The sequence below is a fragment of the Lutra lutra genome, chromosome 2 (genome assembly GCF_902655055.1).
Source record: "Lutra lutra chromosome 2, mLutLut1.2, whole genome shotgun sequence".
NCBI classification, from domain to species: Eukaryota; Metazoa; Chordata; class Mammalia; order Carnivora; family Mustelidae; genus Lutra; species Lutra lutra.
The window spans coordinates 186,823,142-186,842,633 of record NC_062279.1 but is presented as its reverse complement, the minus strand read 5'-3'; the positions used below and the strand labels follow the sequence as shown (position 1 = coordinate 186,842,633).

Here is a 19,492-nt window from a genome sequence, read left to right as displayed (position 1 = left end):
GAGGGAGGGAGAGAGAGAGCTACAGGCAGAGAGAGAAATGCATGGCCCGCCTAAGGAAGGGAGATGGCAAGTGTGAAGCCAAAAGAAAGTCAGTGTGGCTGGAGGGCAGAGAAGGAGGGATCTAGCAAATGTGAAGAGGGAGGAGTGGACCAATCCAGCAGAAAGAGCTAAGCAGTTTTGACTTTCCAAGGAGCAGTGAGAAACCCAGAAGGTTTTTTTTTTTTTTTTTTGACAGAGAGAGATCACAAGTAGACGGAGAGGAAGGCGGGGGGGAAGGGAAGCAGGCTTCTTGCTGAGCAGAGAGCCCGATGTGGGACTCGATCCCAGGACCCTGAGATCATGACCTGAGCCGAAGGCAGCAGCTTAACCCACTGAGCCACCCAGGCGCCCCCCAGAAGGGTTTTAAACAAGGAGATGATGGCTTGGGTTTTCAGAAAGTTCAGATAAAACAATGTCACATATGTTATTCACACACTCACTAATGAAAGTCCTCTGATCAACCAGTTTAGCCCCAGATCCTGTTATTAACAATACCAAAAGTTAATTCACCCAAATGTATGATTTGACTATTTGGTAAAATAAAATAGAGGACTGGGAGGCATAGCCCCTGAGTTTTTGTCTGTTTGGGGACCTTAAATTAGTCACTACATTTCTCTAGCCCCCTGATTCCTTATTTGTAAAATGAGGAGATGGACACTAGGACCACTCAGTCCATTCTGTCTCTAGAACTGTGATTAGAAAAAAAAAAAAAAAAAAAACTTAAAAAAACCCAAGTGGCCAATAAACATGAAAGAGATGCTGATATTCATTCAATAATGAGAGAAATTAAAATGCATTAGACTGGCACAAAATCATGGCTGGCAAGGCTGTGGAACAACAGGAACCCATACTACTAAGCAGGAATGGAAACTGGTGCAACCACTTTGCAGAACAATTTGGCAGTATCTGGAAAGACTGAAAATGTACACAACCTATGACTTCACAATTCCACCCACAGGGCATACCGTAATAAACTTTCACACATACGCACAGGAATATATTAAGACATTCATAAACAGCATCGTTTTTAAGATTTTTTTAAAAGATTTTATTTATTTATTTGACACAGAGGAGAGAGATCACAAGTAGGCAGAGAGGTAGGCAGAGGAAAGGGGGAAGCAGGCTCCCCGCTGAGCAGAGAGCCTGATGCGGGACTCGATCCCAGGACCCTGAGATCATGATCTGAGTCGAAGGCAGAGGCTTAACCCACTGAGCCACCCAGGTGCCCAGCAGCATCATTTCTGAACAAACTATAAGAACAACCTAAATATCAGCAAAAGAATACAGAAATATAGTATATTCATACAATGGAAAACTACATAGCAGTGGAAATGAGTGAAATGGGGGAATATATACAACAACAAGGTTGACTCTCATAAACAAGACTGAACAGAATAGAAACAAACTGAGAAGTATACATTTGACATACCTTGTATCTGATGTCTAATTTTTGCACAATGATACTATATACTGTTTAGTAAACCCATTTTAATAAAAGCACAGAGATATATATAGGAAAACTCAATGACAAATTCAAGTCAGTAGTCACCTCTAGGGATACGAGGGAAATATGACAGGGAAGGGGCTTTGACTCAATGTGTAATATGGTAATAGCTTAAAGTGATTGCTGAAGCACAGGGAATTATTAATGCTATTCTTTATACCTTTTTGATGTGGAAAATATTCTTAACAACAACACCAAGCATAGAAGGAATAGAAAAAACAGATTACTGTCTCAAATCAGATTTGCCAAAATAGCAGAACCTGATGACATATAGGTAGGTTTAGCCTTGAGGAGAAAAGGGGTCGGGACTTGAACCCAGAAAGTAAGAGACCTGGGTCCCTGGCGTGGATGTGTCAATAATGGAACCACGAGCTTCTGGAGGAATCTTCTGGTGCTCCAGGTGTCAGTTCCTCCTCTGTAAATAAGGATGGTTGCAACAGTATGGATCCTAAGGTCCTTCCTCCCATGGTGCTCCCCACTTATCATCTCAGAGGGGGCTCCGGCACTGGGCAAGAGAAGGTCCCCCCCGATCCTTGTAATCCAAATAAGGTTTGAAAATTTGCATTTATTTATTTACTTATAAAATTTTATATTTTTTTTAAATGACATTTTGCACTTTATTAATTTTTTTTTCAGCGTAACAGTATTCATTATTTTTGCACCACACCCAGTGCTCCATGCAATCCGTGCCCTCTACAATACCCACCACCTGGTGCCCCCAACCTCCCACCCCCCATCCTTCAAAATTTAAAATTTTATATTTTTATTCTTTTGCTCACAACCTGATACGTGTATAGTTTGCCAGGGCTGCTGTAACAGATGTACCAGCAGACTGTGTGGTTTAAACAACAGAACTTTATATTCTCTCACATTGTGGAGCTAGAAGTCCAAGATCAAGGTATCAGGGCTGGTTTCTTCTGAAACCCTCTCTCCACGGCTCACCTTTCTCCTGTGTCCTCACGTGTTTTTCACCTGTGTATGTCTATGCCCAGATTTCCTCTTCTTACAAGGATACCAGTCAAGATGGATTAGGGGCCAGCAAAAATCCTCGTTTAACTTAATTATCGCTCTGTAAGATCTTATCATCCAAACAGCCGCATGCTAGAGTACTAGGATAGGATTTCAGCATATGAACATTGCTGGGGACACAGCTGAAACCATAACAGGAAAGCCTTAAATCTTTATAGTGACAGGTTTGTGGGAAGAGATAGCAAAATTACTAACTAATTTACATTTGTTAACCACTCTAATTCTATAACTGCCTGCTTCTAGTTACTAAAATGTCACACTTTTTCAAATGGACAATTTGCATCTAGGGCTGCTTAAAATTGGGTAAATCAATTATTATATTTATCAAGGTATGCTATTCAAGCAAGGTTAATTCTTTCTGACATAATAATGAGTAATTATGTCTTCAACAATAACATCATTGTCTAGAAATAATCTGATTGGAAAAACACCACACAACTGGTTTCCACGGAATGACATCTGGTGCCAGAAATGACATAACATGTGATTTCCACAGTATATGCTTCAATAGGCTCAGCTCATATCAACAGACATCACCATTCCATAGTCTATAGCAACACATACGGCTTGTATGATGCACGTTGGCCAGCCTGTCCCACTTCCAACATGCTGCTCACTTAATTTAGCCCAGTGAGTGACAAATGAACTCTGTTGGTTTGGCCTGCTGAAGTCTCAATGTCTGCTAACCCACACAGAGCCTACCTTTTCTTGAGCCTGTAAGTCACAGAAAAGAGAGCCAGTCTCTATTAGGGACAAACCTCAAAGGACACTGAGGATCATGGAAACCAGCCATTTCGGAACAGTTAATATGCCAAAACCTAAAATGCCCAATGCGGGCAGCAGAAGGACACTGTTCTGAAGCCACAGACACGTCTTATTTTTAACTTGGGTAAAATGTGGTTTCGACCAAAGTCATACCAAAGGCAGGTGAATACAGCATCAAAACATGTTCCAAAGAACAGGTATTTATAAGGTCCAAATTCATTCAAGAAAATAAAGGAGCAGGATGAAACAGAGAATATCAAATACTAATGCAGACCCTGGCCCTAAAAAAATGGTACTTTAGTCAGATGGAAAAAAAGTCAGACTACCCAAAGTCTTCTGTGTGACTCTTGAAGGATGAAGATCAAGTTCTCAAAACAGACTTTGATAATTCAGACAGAGAGGTCCACAATTACCTATACCTTCAAGTGAAAGTAAACAGCCACCTGCTCCTCAATCAATGCTCACCAAGTCAACACGAGTGCTATTTTCAGGGGCGCCGAATGGCTCAGTCAGTAAGCAACTGACCTCTTGGTTCCAGTTCAGGGTGGTGATCTCAGGGCCTGGGATGCAGCCCCGCATCAGGTCCATGTTTAGCACGGGTCAACTGCTTGTCTCTCTCCTCTGCTCTTCCTTTCACGCTTTCTCTCACATAATAAAATCTTTTTTTCAAATGCTGGTTTTAATGTAATTAACAGAGCAGAAATTCATCAGGAGTTCATATTGTTTACCTTGGTAAAGAATAGGTATTGGTGATGGGGATCAAGAGTCAATATAGAGGTCTCCTGGGAAACTAGCTCTTGACTTCTGGGAATTAACCTGTTGACACCTTAAGTTCTTGTTATTATTAAGTGGAAGAAGCTTTAATTATATTAGTTATTAAAAATAAAACAATCGTGCTCTAAATCTGTGACAATTAAAATTATTCTTAAAGAGTAGCAGAATAAGCCTCAGTAATTAATAGTTCTTTTTGAGTTGATAGCACTTTATAGAATTTATCAAGACATATGGGGCGCCTGGGTGGCTCAGTGGGTTAAAGCCTCTGCCTTCGGCTCAGGTCATGATCTCAGGGTCCTGGGATTGAGCCCCACATTGGGCTCTCTGCTCAGCAGGGGGCCTGCTTCCTCCTCTCTCTCTGCCTGCCTCTCTGCCTACTTGTGATCTGTCAAATAAATAAATAAAATCTTTAAAAAAAAAAAAAAAAAAAAAAAAGACCATAATAATAGTTACTTCCATTTTTACCAAAATAGTGTAAGTATGTGCATATATAGTTAACATTAAACTTATGTCATCATATATAAAAATTAAAAACTTCAAATTTTTTTCAAAATTTCATTATGAGAAAATATGGAAGATCACATAGATTTTACAAACCTGTCCACAGCAGAATCTATTGTGCTGTTCAACCAAGAAAACTTTACATCTTTCATGGTTCTCATATTTTTTTCACATAGGTGCCAGCTAATTCCACTTCAATTCCAAAGTAACTTTACTAGGCACTCTATGTGTGCGGCAGTAAAATATTGGTCAAGTCAATGTGCAAAGACAGCTTATAGTACCAGAACTTCAAACTGGAAATTTACTAGATTTGCCAAAGAGCATTTAAAAAATATTTTGGGTGCCTGGGTACCTCAGTCATTAAGCATCCAACTTTCAGTTTTGGTTCAGGTCACGATCTTAAGGTCATAAGATCAAGCCCTGCATCAGGCTCCGTGTTCAGCACACAATCTGCTTGAAATTCTCTGCCTCTGCTCCTTCCCTGACTCAAGTGTGAATATGTCACTCATGAGCTCAAGGACCAGCAAAGTCCAGCAAAGCGTTCATGGTCTGAAAACTAAACAACCATACAATTTTATTTTAGGGTTCCTTTAGAGAAATTTAAGTGTTGATGTATAGAATATTAACAAGAGGGAAGAATAAGTCAAAGATCTTTCCTTAAAATAACTGCCACTAAAAAATCAGATCAAAAATGAAAATGCACTTCTCTAAAATTTATCAACAACCGCAACCCTTCAATCCAATTTTCTATCACTTCCTTTTCTCCCTTCAAATATCTCTAACAATTCTTTGACCCCCTGTACCACTGATCTCATACCATTTTTACCATCATTCACTATTCTCTTGTCCTCTAATTTCTTCTTCTTTTTTTTCCCCCCTCTAATTTCTTCTTAGCCATCTTAGATCCATGGCCCCATCGTAATCATCACTTCCTTGCATGCACTTTCACCTCCCTAACACCTCTTCTCATTTCATCCCATTCACTTGTCAAAATACTTAAACTAGCTAAACCCAGTCCTTCCCTCTCCCGCAACCATACCAGTGTGTCTGAACATGGCCAGAGAAACACACTCAACTAGATGTATCATGTTTTCAATTCATGACCACAAAACTCAAGCAACTGAGTCCCTGGCGGAGTCAGACAATCCTAATATACTACCATACTACCCGTTCTTCCACTCTCCTAGACATCTATTCCACACCTCTCTCTCTTTCCTCAAACCTCCAACAGGGCCTCCCCTGAACCCTCCCTCTCAGCCTTGGAACAGAGGCAGTCAGGCGAGAACTTGCACAAGCTCTCTCCACTGTATGCACTCACTTCTCTAGCTGGGCCCACGTACAGTATTCTCTCTTCCCTCCTACCACGGTGAATGACATCTCCATTTTCCTGAGGCCAACCACCCCACTTCGTACATGAGACTTCATCCACTCTTGGCCACTAAAAAGAAGCTCCAGCAATTCTCCCCCTCCCCTGTTCCTATATCATTAATTGACGTAATCCCACTCAACCATCCAGTAGCAGATGTTGGAAGATAGAAGCATGCTATATTTCCCAACTTAAAAAGAAAAGAAAAGAAAAGAAAAACTCTCTTGTTTCCATTTATAGCTTTTGTCCCATTTCTCTGCTCTACATTACAGCAAAACTCAAAAAAGCTGTCTCTATATGCTGTCTCCGACTCAACTCCTTCTAGTGTCCCATAAACCCATTCCACTAAGTCTGTCTCTACCACCATTCCACTGAACCGCTCTTGTCTGTGTCACCAATGACATTCATACGGCTAAATCTAATGGTCAACTCTCAGTCCTCCTCATCCTTTTCCTGTGAGCAGCATCACACAAAATGCACTGCTCCTTCCTTTCTTGAAACACTTCTCCTGGCTCCAGAACTTCATCATCACTACCTCACTGGAGACTTTCTCAGGCTCTGCTAGGTCCTCCTCATATCCCAAGCCTCTAAACATTGAAGTAGTCCAGGGCTCAGTCCTTGAGTCTCTCCCTCTCATAATTTATACTCATCCCCCAGTAACTTCATCCAGTCTCACGGCTTGAAATACCAGCTATATGTTGAGACATCCGGAATGTGTACTCCCAACTCGGCTCTCTCCCCTGAACCCCAGCCTCATCTATTCCTCTGAATCTTCTACCAACTTTACTTGAATATCTAATAGACATCTCAAATGTAATGTCCAAAGATGAAACTCTGACCTTCCCCTCCAAACTTGGCCCCTTCCAAAATCTTTCCCATCTCAATAAATAGCAACCCCAACGTTCCAATAGCTCAGACAGAAAACTTCAGCATCATCCTTCACTCTTCTCTTTCTCTTACCTTCCTCATGTAATCCACCATCAAATTTTGCTGCTTCTACCTTGGAAAAATATGAAATATATAAAAACTCTGGCTACTTCTCACTACTCCATAACACCATTATAATTTCAACTGTCTAAGCAAGAGTGTCCTACCTGGTCTCTGCCCCCTCACTATTATTCTCCATACAGACATCAAAGTGACCATTGTAAGTTAGATTACTTTTATTTTATGCATTTTAACCTCTTGTTTAAAATATTCTCAACACACATATAGCTTTATGCCATTTCTTTAAAAAGAAACAAAAGGTACCAGTCACAAAGGAAGAAACTGTTAAGCTTCCTTACTTCTTCCTGGCTGAAGACAATACGAACAAAGCTAAAAAACTGGTAGAAGATCCACAGTATATAAAGACTTCCTTGAAATTGGAAAGAAAAAAACAAAACCCAAACACAACTTGAAAGTGAACAATACTCATGATGAGGCAATTCACAGAGGGGGATATTCGACAGGTCAATAATCCTAAGAAATATAATTTCTTAAGTGTCCACCTTCAGCTCAGGTCATGATCCCAGGGTCCAGGCACTGAGCCCCACATCAAGCTTCCTGTTCTACGGGAGCCTGCTTCTCCCTCTCCCTGCCACTCCCCTTCTTGTACTCTCTCTATTCCTCTCTCTCTCTCTCTCTCTCTCTCTCTGTGTCAAATAAATAAATAAAATCTCTAAAAAAAAAAGAAGAAGAAGAAGAAAGAAAGAAAGATTTTATACTCATGAAATGGGCAAGAATCAAGCTGTCAATAATGAGTGGTGATAAGGATATAGATAAATTGTACCTCTTCCTTTACTGGTGGATATATAAATTGGTACACAAAATACATTACATTTCTTTGCTTTTATTACAAGAACTGTAAATTTTAAGATTTCAGATTATTCTGTTAAATGTATATGGAATTCTGGAATACATATAAATGAATATATATACATAGATCATTATATAAATTTCTTCTGTATTTTCTATGCCTACAATTCCAACCAAAAGGTGCAGTAGCCAATAGAGTGGAGTTGCAAACATTATTATGACTCGTTAGGGAAGATGGTGTAAGCAACTTGAGACACAAGGATTCGAAAGAAGCAAGTAATTAGTGGAAGAAAACATGTATCTATAAACCAACCCGGTTTTCAATGCATTTAGAACAGTTATCTTCCAAATACAATTTTCAAATCCCTCAGATATCTAATAAGATAGCAACCCACTGGGGCACCTGGGTAGCTCAGTCAGTAAAGCAGCTGACTCGACTGAAGCTCAAGTCATGATCTCAGGGTTGTGAAATGAAGCCCTATGTGGGGCTCTGTATCCAGTAGGGAGTCTGCTTGAGATTCTCTCTCTCTCCCTCTGCCCCTCCTCTATGCAGTGCTTGCGTGCTCTCTCAAATAAATAAATCTTAAAAAAAAAGAGAGAGCAAACCATTTTTCTAATATTAGGCTCAATAAATAATAACTGAACTAAAATTTATTTAACAAATTTATTTAACTAAATTTATTTTAGTTATAGTTTAGTTTAGTTTATTTAGTTAACTAAATTAACTAATTTAGTTTAGTTTAGTTTATTTAGTTAACTAAATTTATTTAATAAATAACAACTGAACTAAAACCTTTCCACGCTATGCAACTGACTTCTGATCTTAACAAGGAGCCAAATTCCGGCTTCCAAATGATGTAATTTTAAAGTTTCCTTATTGGAACCAAGTCATCTTCATTGCCAGTGTCCCTGACCTGAAGCCCAGGGCCTGCCAGCCACAGTGCATACATTACCGACAGACAGACTAAGAGACCACCTAGGAAGTAAAGGCCTCTGTGATTCTGCCAAAAGAAAAGGCATCAGCATTTTCTTCCAACCAATCACTATCGTACATGGCCTTGGGCCAGAAGGGCTTCTAGTCACCTAATCTCTTGAAGCATAAACAAGGTCTTCAGAACTCTGGTATTGTCACTTTTGTAGAACAAGAATATCAGAAACATTCGGAAGACAAGGCTTCACTTTGGCATGGAATCTGGCATCAGAATTCCTACTCAGGGGCTTCCAGTGGAAGAAGTCACCTACCTTGTGGAGAAAAATGACAGCCATCTAAAGAGAGGATAGTTAGCAAGGAGGCAGGAAACATGAGGCCCGGTTCTACCTGCTGACAGAAATCTACAAGGCCAAACTGGCTACAATATAATCTATTTGTAAGACAAGAATAATTATAAGACAAAAATGCAAATTAATATAGTGTCATAAACTTGCACAGCAATTTCTCAACACAGTCACTCCTTAGCTCCAAACACATTCAAGCACCCACAGGCAGGCATGACTAACTTATATCACACCAGAGAGGGAAGGAACTAACATTTCTAAATTAGAGGCCAGCATGATTTCCCAGTGTCTGGCATACAGAAGGCACTCTACCAAATCTGATTTAATCCTCAAAACAACTCTACAAGACAGTATAATTAGCTCCACTGAATAGATGAAAACTGACTAAAGAAAATCAAGTAAACTGTCCACAGTTAAAATAAACAAACACAGAAACTACTACAAAACCCTATAAGTACTCAGACCCCCATCAGTCTAAGTCCAAAGCACTGACTAATTCATCTGTACCAGTGCTGTCCCACAGAGAAACAATACAAGTTACAGATGTAATTTGGAATTTTCTAGCAGTCACATTAAAAAAAAAAGTAAACAAAATTTAATTATATATTTTATATAAGAATTATGTCAAAATATTATTAACTCATTGTGTAATCAACATTAGTCAATATTAATATTAAAAGGATACACTTGGGGCACCTGGGTGGCTCAGTGGGTTAAGCCTCTGCCTTCACCTCAGGTCATGATCTCAGGGTCCTGGGATCGAGCCCCGCATCGGGCTCTCTGCTCGACGGGGAGCCTGCTTCTCCCTCTGCCTCTGCCTGCCTCTCCCTCTGCCTCTGCCTGCCTCTCTGCCTACTTGTGATCTCTCTGTCAAATAAATAAACAAATTTAAAAAAAATAAAATAAATAAAATAAAAGGATACACTTTTTCATAGTAAGTCTTCAGAATCCAGTGTCATTTTACCCTTACTGAAGATTTTGAATTAGACGAGTCACGTTGGGTGCTCAAGGGCCACCTGTAGCTACTAGCCAGTCCAGGCCTATTCCAAAGAGACTGTTCTTCAGGGCCCAAGACTAACCAAAACTCCCCATGTCACAGTTGGTAGTATGGAGAGGCACATTTCTAGAAGCACCCTATTTCCTCCTTTCCCTGAATCAGGGGCATCTCACCCAAAATTTTCCCTCTGAAGTGACATCTTCCCTGACCCCAGGCACACTCCACTGCCCCCTCCCCAGTCACCCACTTCCACAGCATTCTCTTTTCTTTGTCTTTTTAAAGATTTGTTTATTATAGAGAGAGAGCACAAGTGGGAGGGGCAGAGGGAGAGGGAAAATCTAAAGCAGACTCTCTGAGTCTGGGCTGAGAGCAGAGCCTGACTCAGGGCTTGATCTCACGACCCTGAGATCATGACCTGACTTGAAACCAAGAATCAGACACTTGGCCAGCTGCACTGTCCAGGAGCCCTTGTTTTATTTTTCTTCAGGGCACATATATTGTTTTTCTGTTCACTTATTTGCTCAGTTTATTGCCCACCTCCTGAAACTAAAATTTAAGCTCCATGACAGCTTTTTTTTTAAGATTTTTATTTATTTATTTGACAGACAGAGATCCCAAGTAGGCAGAGAGGCAGGCAGAGAGAGAGGAGGAAGCAGGCTCCCCACTGAGCAGAGAGCCCGATGTGGGGCTCGATCCCAGGACCCTGGAATCATGACCTGAGCCGAAGGCAGAGGCTTTAACCCACTGAGCCACCCAGGTGCCCAGCAAAGCCTCTTCTTCATCACGGTCTCCAGAGTGTGGAACAGTGTCTGACACATAAAATGTATTCAAAAATATTCATTGCGTTAACGAACTGCAACAGCTAAAGGGCACAAATTCTCCCCACTAACTAGGAAATGCATTTACCACAGACATAATGTCATATAGAAGTTAGTTCCACAGACTAGCCCATGTCTGCATATGATACATGAGGATATGATAACATCAGTAAGAGGTTTAGCAGAAAGCAAATGCTCCTCAGAGGCCCAGTGTATTATAAATATTTTCACTTCCCAGTGCATAGTATAACCCCTAGAACATAGTAGGTCTTCAATATGAATGAATCCACCCATTTTAAGGAGAAACAAAAACCAATTCTAGTTATGCTAGGGGTTAAACAATCATTTGCCAGCAACCCAGGAATTTAACCAAAAATAAAGCACAGTGTAAACATATGTTGCAAGTGGCTTTCCCTGATTCCTTAATTTGGTTCAGGTTCCCATGCCATACACGTCTGTATCAGAGAAAAACTTCTCCAGTGTCATATAACAAAAATTCAACCCAAAACTATCTTAAGCAAAAAAAGGGAAATTCATTGTAAAAATTCTAGGTACCCAGGTTGGATCTCACAAAGAACTCTAACCAGAAACCCAAATGCTGCCAGAACTTTCTGTCTGTCTCTGGTTGCCACACCTCTGAGTTTCAGATTCATTTCCTCCCAGTCTCTTACTGGGGCTTCTTCCCCTCCACCAAGCCTTAGGGTGACCCTAAGAGCTCTTATGCTTTCCCATTACTGTTTAGACATCCAGAAACTCCTTGGCTTTCCTGCCTCTGTTATATTTAAAAAACTCCTAGAGAAGTTATTGGCCTGGCTTAACAGGTGCTCACCTTTGAACCAATCAACCATGGCCCCATCATTGGGTCAGCCTTAACAATAAGTAGGTGGATGACTGGGTATTAAGTAGAGATCCTAGAAAAGGGGTGCCAGATAGATGACCCCACAATAGCCCATTACTGCTTTTTGGAACCCTGCATCTCCCTTGTCACTAGAGGCATCACATGTGACTACAAGCACCCACTTAAAGTATACCTTCCAGACTAAGCCATAAACTCAAGGAAGTGGCATATGTGTTTCTACTTGATCCCCTCACCAGAGTAGTTTTTGGCACATTGATGCTGCTCAATATATTTGTTAAATAAATGAAATTATGTTCATTTTTTAAAAAAGATTTTATTTATTGGGGCGCCTGGGTGGCTCAGTGGGTTAAAGCCTCTGCCTTCCGCTCAGGTCATGATCCCAGGGTCCTGGGATGGAGCCCCACATCGGGCTCTCTGCTCAGTGGGGAGCCTGCTTCCCCTCTTCTCTCTCTCTGCCTGCCTCTCTGCCTACTTGTGATCTCTGTCAAATAAATAAAATCTTTAAAAAATATATTTTATTTATTTACTTGAGAGAGAGAGTGCGAGCACAAGCAGGGGGAGGGGCAGAGGGAGAAGCAGACTCCCCACTGACCAGGAAGACCAAGGCGGCTCAATCCCTGGGATCACGACCTGAGCTGAAGGCAGACACTTCACCAATTGAGCCACCCAGACACCCCAAATGAAACGACTTTTAAACAAAATTTTTAGGTGAAGACATACAGTTAATATTAAAACTTCTCATTAAGAACTTTTTATACAAATGAGTAACTCGAAACTCTATCAGCCCATGAAATAAAAGCTCTTCCTTTACAGGTAGGCACTTGGAGCAATTCCGCTGGGAATCCAGCAGAGCAGACCAGAAAATCCTGCAATACCCTCACCAAAATAACTTTGTCTGAATGAGTCTCATACACACACCAGCTAGGTTCCCTACAGGAAATGATGCCCATACGTGGCAACTTAACAGCAGACGTCCTATCAAGAAAGGTGATAGGACTCAGAAAAAAAAAAAAATCTGCAAAGTGAACCCTCCGGTAACAAAAGCAGCAACAGAGCTGAGCGGGAGAGGGAAGCATCATGTTTACTGCGCACAAAAGGCAGGATAAGACGCTCCGTGGCTGGAGCAACACAAGCTCCGCGCGCTTACAGACTGACCCAATTTATCTGGCACAGCACGTCCGCCTTCCAGCGGAGGCAGGAGCTTCCCAAGGCATGTACATTTGTACTCCCAAACCTGTCCCGTGCATTCTAAGAGCGGCACTCTCCTGGCAATCCTAAACATGAATTCACTCGCTCCTCAAAACGAAAGGAAAAAAGACAATGCCATGAAAAAAACAAAAGTAACTTGGCCAAAATCTGTTCTCTGAGGCGTATGCATATTTGTAAACTCAAGTGGAAAGCTAAGTAAGCAGCCGTATTTGTACCCATTTATGTAGTCCTTACTGAGCGCTTCCATACTTAGGATTGTTCGATTATTATCCTGCCCACGTTAAAGAGGAGGCCGAGCTCCGAGGAGGTAACCTGGCATCGCTAAGTTTGGCTAGAAACGGCTGGAACAATATTGTATAAAACCTAGGTCTTTGATACTAAATCTGTTGCTCTTTCCATTGTCCCAAAAATCACAAGATAATGTCAGTAAAAGTATTTCTTAAATTTACAATCAGTGCAAGGTACTGTTTCATTCCGAATGAGTAACTCGTCTGTGTAAATAGTCACAGAACCCCCACACTCCTGCTATGCTAGCTACGCGATGTGGAGCAAGATATTTACTTAGCTTCTTTTGCTCTTTACTTTCCTCCCCCATAGAACAGGTACAATAATGTCAACTGCACAGGGTTGTCGTAAGGGTTAAATCAGAGGAAGGCTTTGGGACTCAAAGAGGGAGAAACAGGATTTCTTTGTCTTGGAGAAGCGCCAGTCCACGGAGACCTAGATATCAACAAGTAACTTCAATACACGTTGGCATGAATCTCAGCCGAGTGCTGAAGCACACACAGAAGGAGCCAGGACGGGGGCGCCTGGGTGGCTCAGTCAGCAAAGCAGCTGCCTTCAGCTCAGGTCATGATCCCAGGGTCCTGGGATTGAGTCCCACATCAGGCTCCCTGCTCAGTGGAGAGCCTGCTTCTCCCTCTCCCTCTGCCTGCCCCTCTGCCTACTTGTGCTCTCTCTCTCTCAAATAAATAAATAAAATTTTAAAAGAAAAAAAAAAAAAATGAGCCAGGACAAAAGGAGCAGCCCAAGAAAAAATACGGGAACATGAAAGTGCATGCACTGCTCCAGGGGTCCAGGAATGTGGCATCCCTAGAAGAGAAAGTAGACAAAGACTCAGGAAACAGGTCTGGAGAGGCAGAAGAGCCAGGTCATAAAGTCCTGTAGGCATGCTAAGGAGTCCGGGTTTCATTCTGTTAGCCTCTGAAGAATGTGAAGGAGTGTGACATGGCAACACATTTGAATATCAGATATGGCAACCCAGGGAAGGATGGATTTAAGAAAAATAAAACTGGAAAAAAAAACTGAAAGGGGTGATGAGAGCCTGCATTAGTAACCGGGTAGCAGAGAGGAGGGATGCAGAGGAGAAGCAGTTAAGAGATAAAATCAGCAGAATTCACAAATGATTAGGTGGGGAAGGAAGCAAACAAAAGAGATACAAGTAGGGGTGCCTGGGTGACTCAGTCATTTAGGTGGCCAACTCTTGATTTTGGCTCAAGTCATGATCTCAGGGTCCTGGGATCGAGCCCACATAAGGCTCCACACCCAGCAGGGAGTCTGCTGGGGATTTTCTCCCTCCCCCTCTGCCCCTCCCCCTGTGCATATACACATGCTCTCACGTTCTCTCGCTAACAAATAAATAAATCTTTAATAAATAAATAAATACATAAATTTTTTAGAAAGCTCTTTTAAAAAAAGAAACATGTAGGTCAAGGAAGATGTTCACACTTCTGGCTTAGTGACTCGCGTAACTAAGATGGGGAACAAAAGAGGAGCTTCAGGTTTTAAGAGAAGGGACTAGGGTAAGTTTGATGTGAACTGAATTCTGTGATGTCTGTCAAGCATCTGGATATAGGAGGGTGAAGTTAGGGGGAATGGCACATCTGACAGCTGCAAGCATGGAGGTGACAGTTAACACCTCAAATATAAATGAAATCATCTCAAGGGAGCATGTAGGAGAAGAGGGCTTTAGAAAGAAGCCAGGGCAACATGTAAAGCGCAACATTACAGGGGGGACTGAGGGGTGGCGGGTGAAACAGGGGTGCTGCTCTAAGAGAAGGAGCAGCAAAAAGCACGAAAATGAGCCAAGAAACCTGGTAATAAAGCATTTCAACGTGTGCCAGTGGCCAACAGTGTCCCCGCAACAAAGATGTTCAGTTAGGAAAGGGCTGAAAAAGTGTCCATTCCATGTATCAGTGCCAAAATCACCAGTGAGCCTTCCAAAGGAAAAAAGAGACAGAGCATTTTTGTGGAGTGGAAGGAGCCATTACCAAATTACTGCATTGGAGAAGGAAACAGAAGGGGAAAATGTAGAGCTTGGTGTAGGCTGTCTCGTCTGGTGTGCCTGCCTGAGGACAGAAGGAAATGTTCAAAGTGGTTCTGGAATCAAAGTGCCAAAGTCAGTAACTGGACCACAGGCAAGTCACTGAGTGCACCTACCAAAGGCACCAGCGGAGGGACTCACCACGCCACGCTGGGAAAGGGAGGTAGGACAGCTCCTGACTGCAGGGGGGGCGAGGTGGGGGGAATCACGTGGGAGAGGCAGAGAAGAGGAGAGGCAGAGCTGGAGGCACAGGACATGGGGGTGTTGGCAGGGGAGAAGGTGGAGGGCAAGCGGAGAGTCTGGGTTATGGAGTCCATAGCGCCCTCTTTGGGGTCTTGTCTTTCAGGAAACCAAAATGTTATCACATTCCAAAATGGGCTAAGGGGACTCTAAACAGAGCTTTGTACGGTTGGTTAAATGTGAGTAACAACATTCAACATTATCAGAAAGGAAGAACTGGAGTATTTCTTAACATTCACTCTCTGCCTCCCCTGGCCATTCCCAGGTCACTCCCAGAATTCACAGTTGCTGGGGCCTACCTGTTTCATACTCATTTCTTTGCTCAGGCCTCCAGGAGCAATACAATGGCTGCTTCCCTTTCTGTAAGCAGAAAGGTCACACCTCCGTCTGCAAAAAAAGCCATTCCTCTAACCTGTTTCCTTCTCCCAACAATCTGTATCCAATAAGAACTTTGGTGAAGGGGTGCCTGGAGGGCTCAGTCAGTTAAGCATCTGCCTTCAGCTCAGGTCATGATCCCAGGGTCCTGGGATGGAGTCCTGCATGGGGCTCTCTGCTCAGCGCTAACCTTGCTTCTGCCTCTGCCTGCCACTCCTCCTACTTGTCCCCTCTCTCTCGGTCTCTCTGAAAAATATATAAAATCTTTAATAAGAAAGAAATTTGGGGAATCCTACAGAATGGTAAGTAATAATATGCTTGGAATCCTGAAGAATAGGAGATAAGAATGGAATCAAATTTAAAACCAAGGAAATAATCAGAAAAATTACATCATGAAAATGCATATTTAAAACAAAACCAGCAAACAAAAACCCTCGCCCAGAATCTACTCTTTAGCCAGCTGCTGCTCACAGTCCTACATCTAAAAACAGCCAGCTCAAATTCTTCCTTGTTACTTTTCTCCCACTCCCCTTCTATTACATAGATCAGGCGTCAAGCAAATTGAGGCAAGGGAACCAAATCCAGCCCACAACCTGCTTTCGTATGGCTTAGGAGCTAAGAATGGCTTTTATGTTTTTGTAAGGGTTATAACAAACAAGTAAAACCAAAGAAGAGTATCAACAGAGACCACAGGTGGCCTGGGAAGCCTAAAACATTTACTTTCTGGTCTATTATAGAGAAGGGCTGTCAACCCCTGTTATACATGAAGACTCTGGTACCAGCAAGGCAGAGACTTTCCTGAGGGCACACAGCTGATTAGCAGGAGAGCTTACACAACAATCGTTTCCTTGGCTCTGGGTCCAGGGAGCTCCCCAACCATCACGCTTGGAGCTGATATGACCATTAGCCAAACACAGACTGGCAGTAATTCCCACTTGAAGGTAAAAAAGGGAGTTGTTAAGGTATTCATGAGAGAGCCACATAAATAAACTTTAAAATAACAATACTACTACTATTTTAAGAACTCCTAGTTGAGTAATATCAAACGGAAGGCAAATATTTAGTGATGGGCAACACATCTTTCAGATTCTCCCTCTCTACTCTCACCTTTTCCTCTTTTTTTTTTTTTTTAAGATTTTACTTATTTATTTATGAGAGAGAGAGAGAGAGCGAGAAAGCACAAGCAGGGGGAAGTGCAGAGGCAGAGGAAGAGGAAGAAGCAGGCTCTCTGCTAAGCAGGGAGCCCAATGCGGGGCTCAATCCCAGGACCGAGATCATGACCTGAGCAGAAGGCAGACACCTAACCGACTGAGCCACCCAGGCATCCCTCGTCTTCTCTTAAGGTGCCTCCTAAAATCTATTCTACGCCCTGTCACCTGAGTAAGAGTGTTTGCAGACAAGGTATGTCAGGAAGCATGCCTTGTTTTTGGCCAAGAAAGCGCCAGCACTCCACTCTACCCACCCACATTCTCGCATAAACCCAAACTGCACAGCTATGTGGCAACCTGTTGGCACCAGCTGCTGTGTGTGTTAAACAGTAATTAAGTCAAAATGTCTATCTTTCAATACTTTAAAATAGTTGCCTCATATGTAATCCATTCACCTAACCTTTCAAGTTATACATAATAATCAAAACTCACCTTGAAGCTGCCAAGGCAAACTCCAACAGTAATACTTCCTGCATAAAACTTTCCAGACTAACAAACTAGACTCTGGTCTGTTTTAGCTTCCTGTCCTGAATGACCATTCACACAGAACTCCTCTGTGGCAGACATTTAATTTCATTCACGAGCAACAGGTAGTGACAATTTCTCGGTCTTTATAAATCATAACACGTCCCCAGTCATCTCATCAGACATTTCTCAGTGCCCATGGCTTCATTCTGTCCTGAAGCCAGCAGAGCTGACCCTGACGCTAATAATATTAACATCGTCACAAATATCCTAAAAGGCAAGAAGCCAGGAAAAGAGGATAAATGAAAGTTTCACAGTATTATTTTAGAACGTTAAAATAGATTTTAGAAATCTAGTCCAGTTTTTCACAAAAACACTAGGACATATTCATGAATAACAGAACATGTGTAATGTTTTAATTAAGGTTCTCTACATGTCCTTTTGAGGAAATATAAGAAATTTTAAAAAGATGAGAAAAAAGAGAACAAGGGAGGGACAGAGAAAAGGAGGAAAGAGGAGAGATAAAAAGAAAAATCCTGGGGCACCTGGTTGGCTCAGTCTGTGGAGCAGGAGACTGATGATCTCGGGCCTGTAAGTTGGAGACCCACACTGGGTGTAGAGATTACTTTAAAAAAGTAATAAAATCTTTAAAAAAAATTTTTAAAAAGGAAATAAAGAAAAATCCCCCACCATACATAGTTCCTGACTGTTCAGCCCAATTTAGTTCCATAGAGTAAAATCTCCTGGTTATTTTCATTATTTGTGATAAGACTTTTGCTGGCCTTTTGGAGGGAAGGAAAGGGGAGGGCCTGGTGATATACCCCCATCTTACAGTACACGTAAAATTCTATCTTCTTGGCCTTCTAAAAATACACTTATCTAAAATCTTGTTCCTCATATCTCCCGCTGAACTGATTCATTTGTAGGTTCGTGTGGAATTCTAGCAAACACATTTTTAACCAATAACCAATTTTAAAGAAAATAAACATTGGGTCTAGAATGAATACAGATCATATTTACAATAATCAAAAAAATCTCAAAGTATTTTTCTATTCTAAATGGAGACTATTTATTATACCAAGAAATTTAGGTGGGCTTAGGGTATGGTATGGTGTAGAGTATATGCTCATATTCACTGAGTACTTATCTATGTGTTTCTTCTCATAGCTCAACTTTACCCATTAACTGAAAGTTAATTTGTCACTTTTTCCATTAAGGAGAAAGAGAATCCCTTTGGGTGTCTCTTTTCTTTACAAAAGTGAATAACTGTGCTTTGCTACTGGTCATTATTCAACCTGTCACTTGGCTAAAAACAACTTGTAAAAACCATTCTCATCCTGGACAAATTTCAGGGTACAAGATCCTCTCTAAATAACAAACAAACAAACAAAAAGGAACAAAGGCCATTTTTCTACTTTTGAAAATGTTTTCGTCTCATTTGCTTTTAGTCAGTATCTTGGTATCACTTCTATAGTAAATTACAATAAAGGAAAAATGTTCCAACCTCCTTTCCAACTGCCTCCTTTATCTCTCTTCAGCTCTAAGTGTGGAACACAGGAGAATGCAGAATCTCTGTAGATATATGCATGTCCTTTGTGTCTCTAACTCTGAGTGTCTGTCTTGTTTTGTCTGTAATTTTTCTTTCTGTACATCTCCGTCTCTGTGTCTTTCTCTGACCTGCTTATTCCTCTTGCTTCTATTTTCCACTCTCTCTTTATTTTCCCACACTTCCTGGTCTACTTCTCCAGACAACTCACGATGTAGGAAAAAAACTACATATTTATAACAGTTTTTAATTTATCAAGGAGAATGTGATGTCCTCTGTTCTTAGAAGCACGGAGTAAAAACTTTGTTTTCACCCAATCTAAAATGCCTACTCCATAAGCCATGTCTATTGCTACCTCCATAACCGAAATTCCTAGCTCCTTCCCTCTAAACCCAAGCCTTT

At 41.5% G+C, this 19,492-nt stretch overlaps 1 protein-coding gene across 5 annotated transcripts in view; it reads right to left on the bottom strand.

Annotated features, from left to right (window-relative positions):
- CRACD (capping protein inhibiting regulator of actin dynamics) overlaps positions 1–19,492 on the bottom strand; it is a 272,837-nt gene that overhangs the window by 214,178 nt on the left and 39,167 nt on the right. Inside the window, exon 3 of one of the 5 annotated variants that reach the window (XM_047719362.1) lies at positions 16,705–16,805. The exons of the other annotated variants lie outside the window; for them this stretch is intronic. The gene's annotated coding sequence lies outside the window, so the exon portion shown is untranslated. The remainder of the gene's footprint in view (positions 1–16,704; positions 16,806–19,492) is intronic. 5 annotated transcript variants of the gene reach the window in all.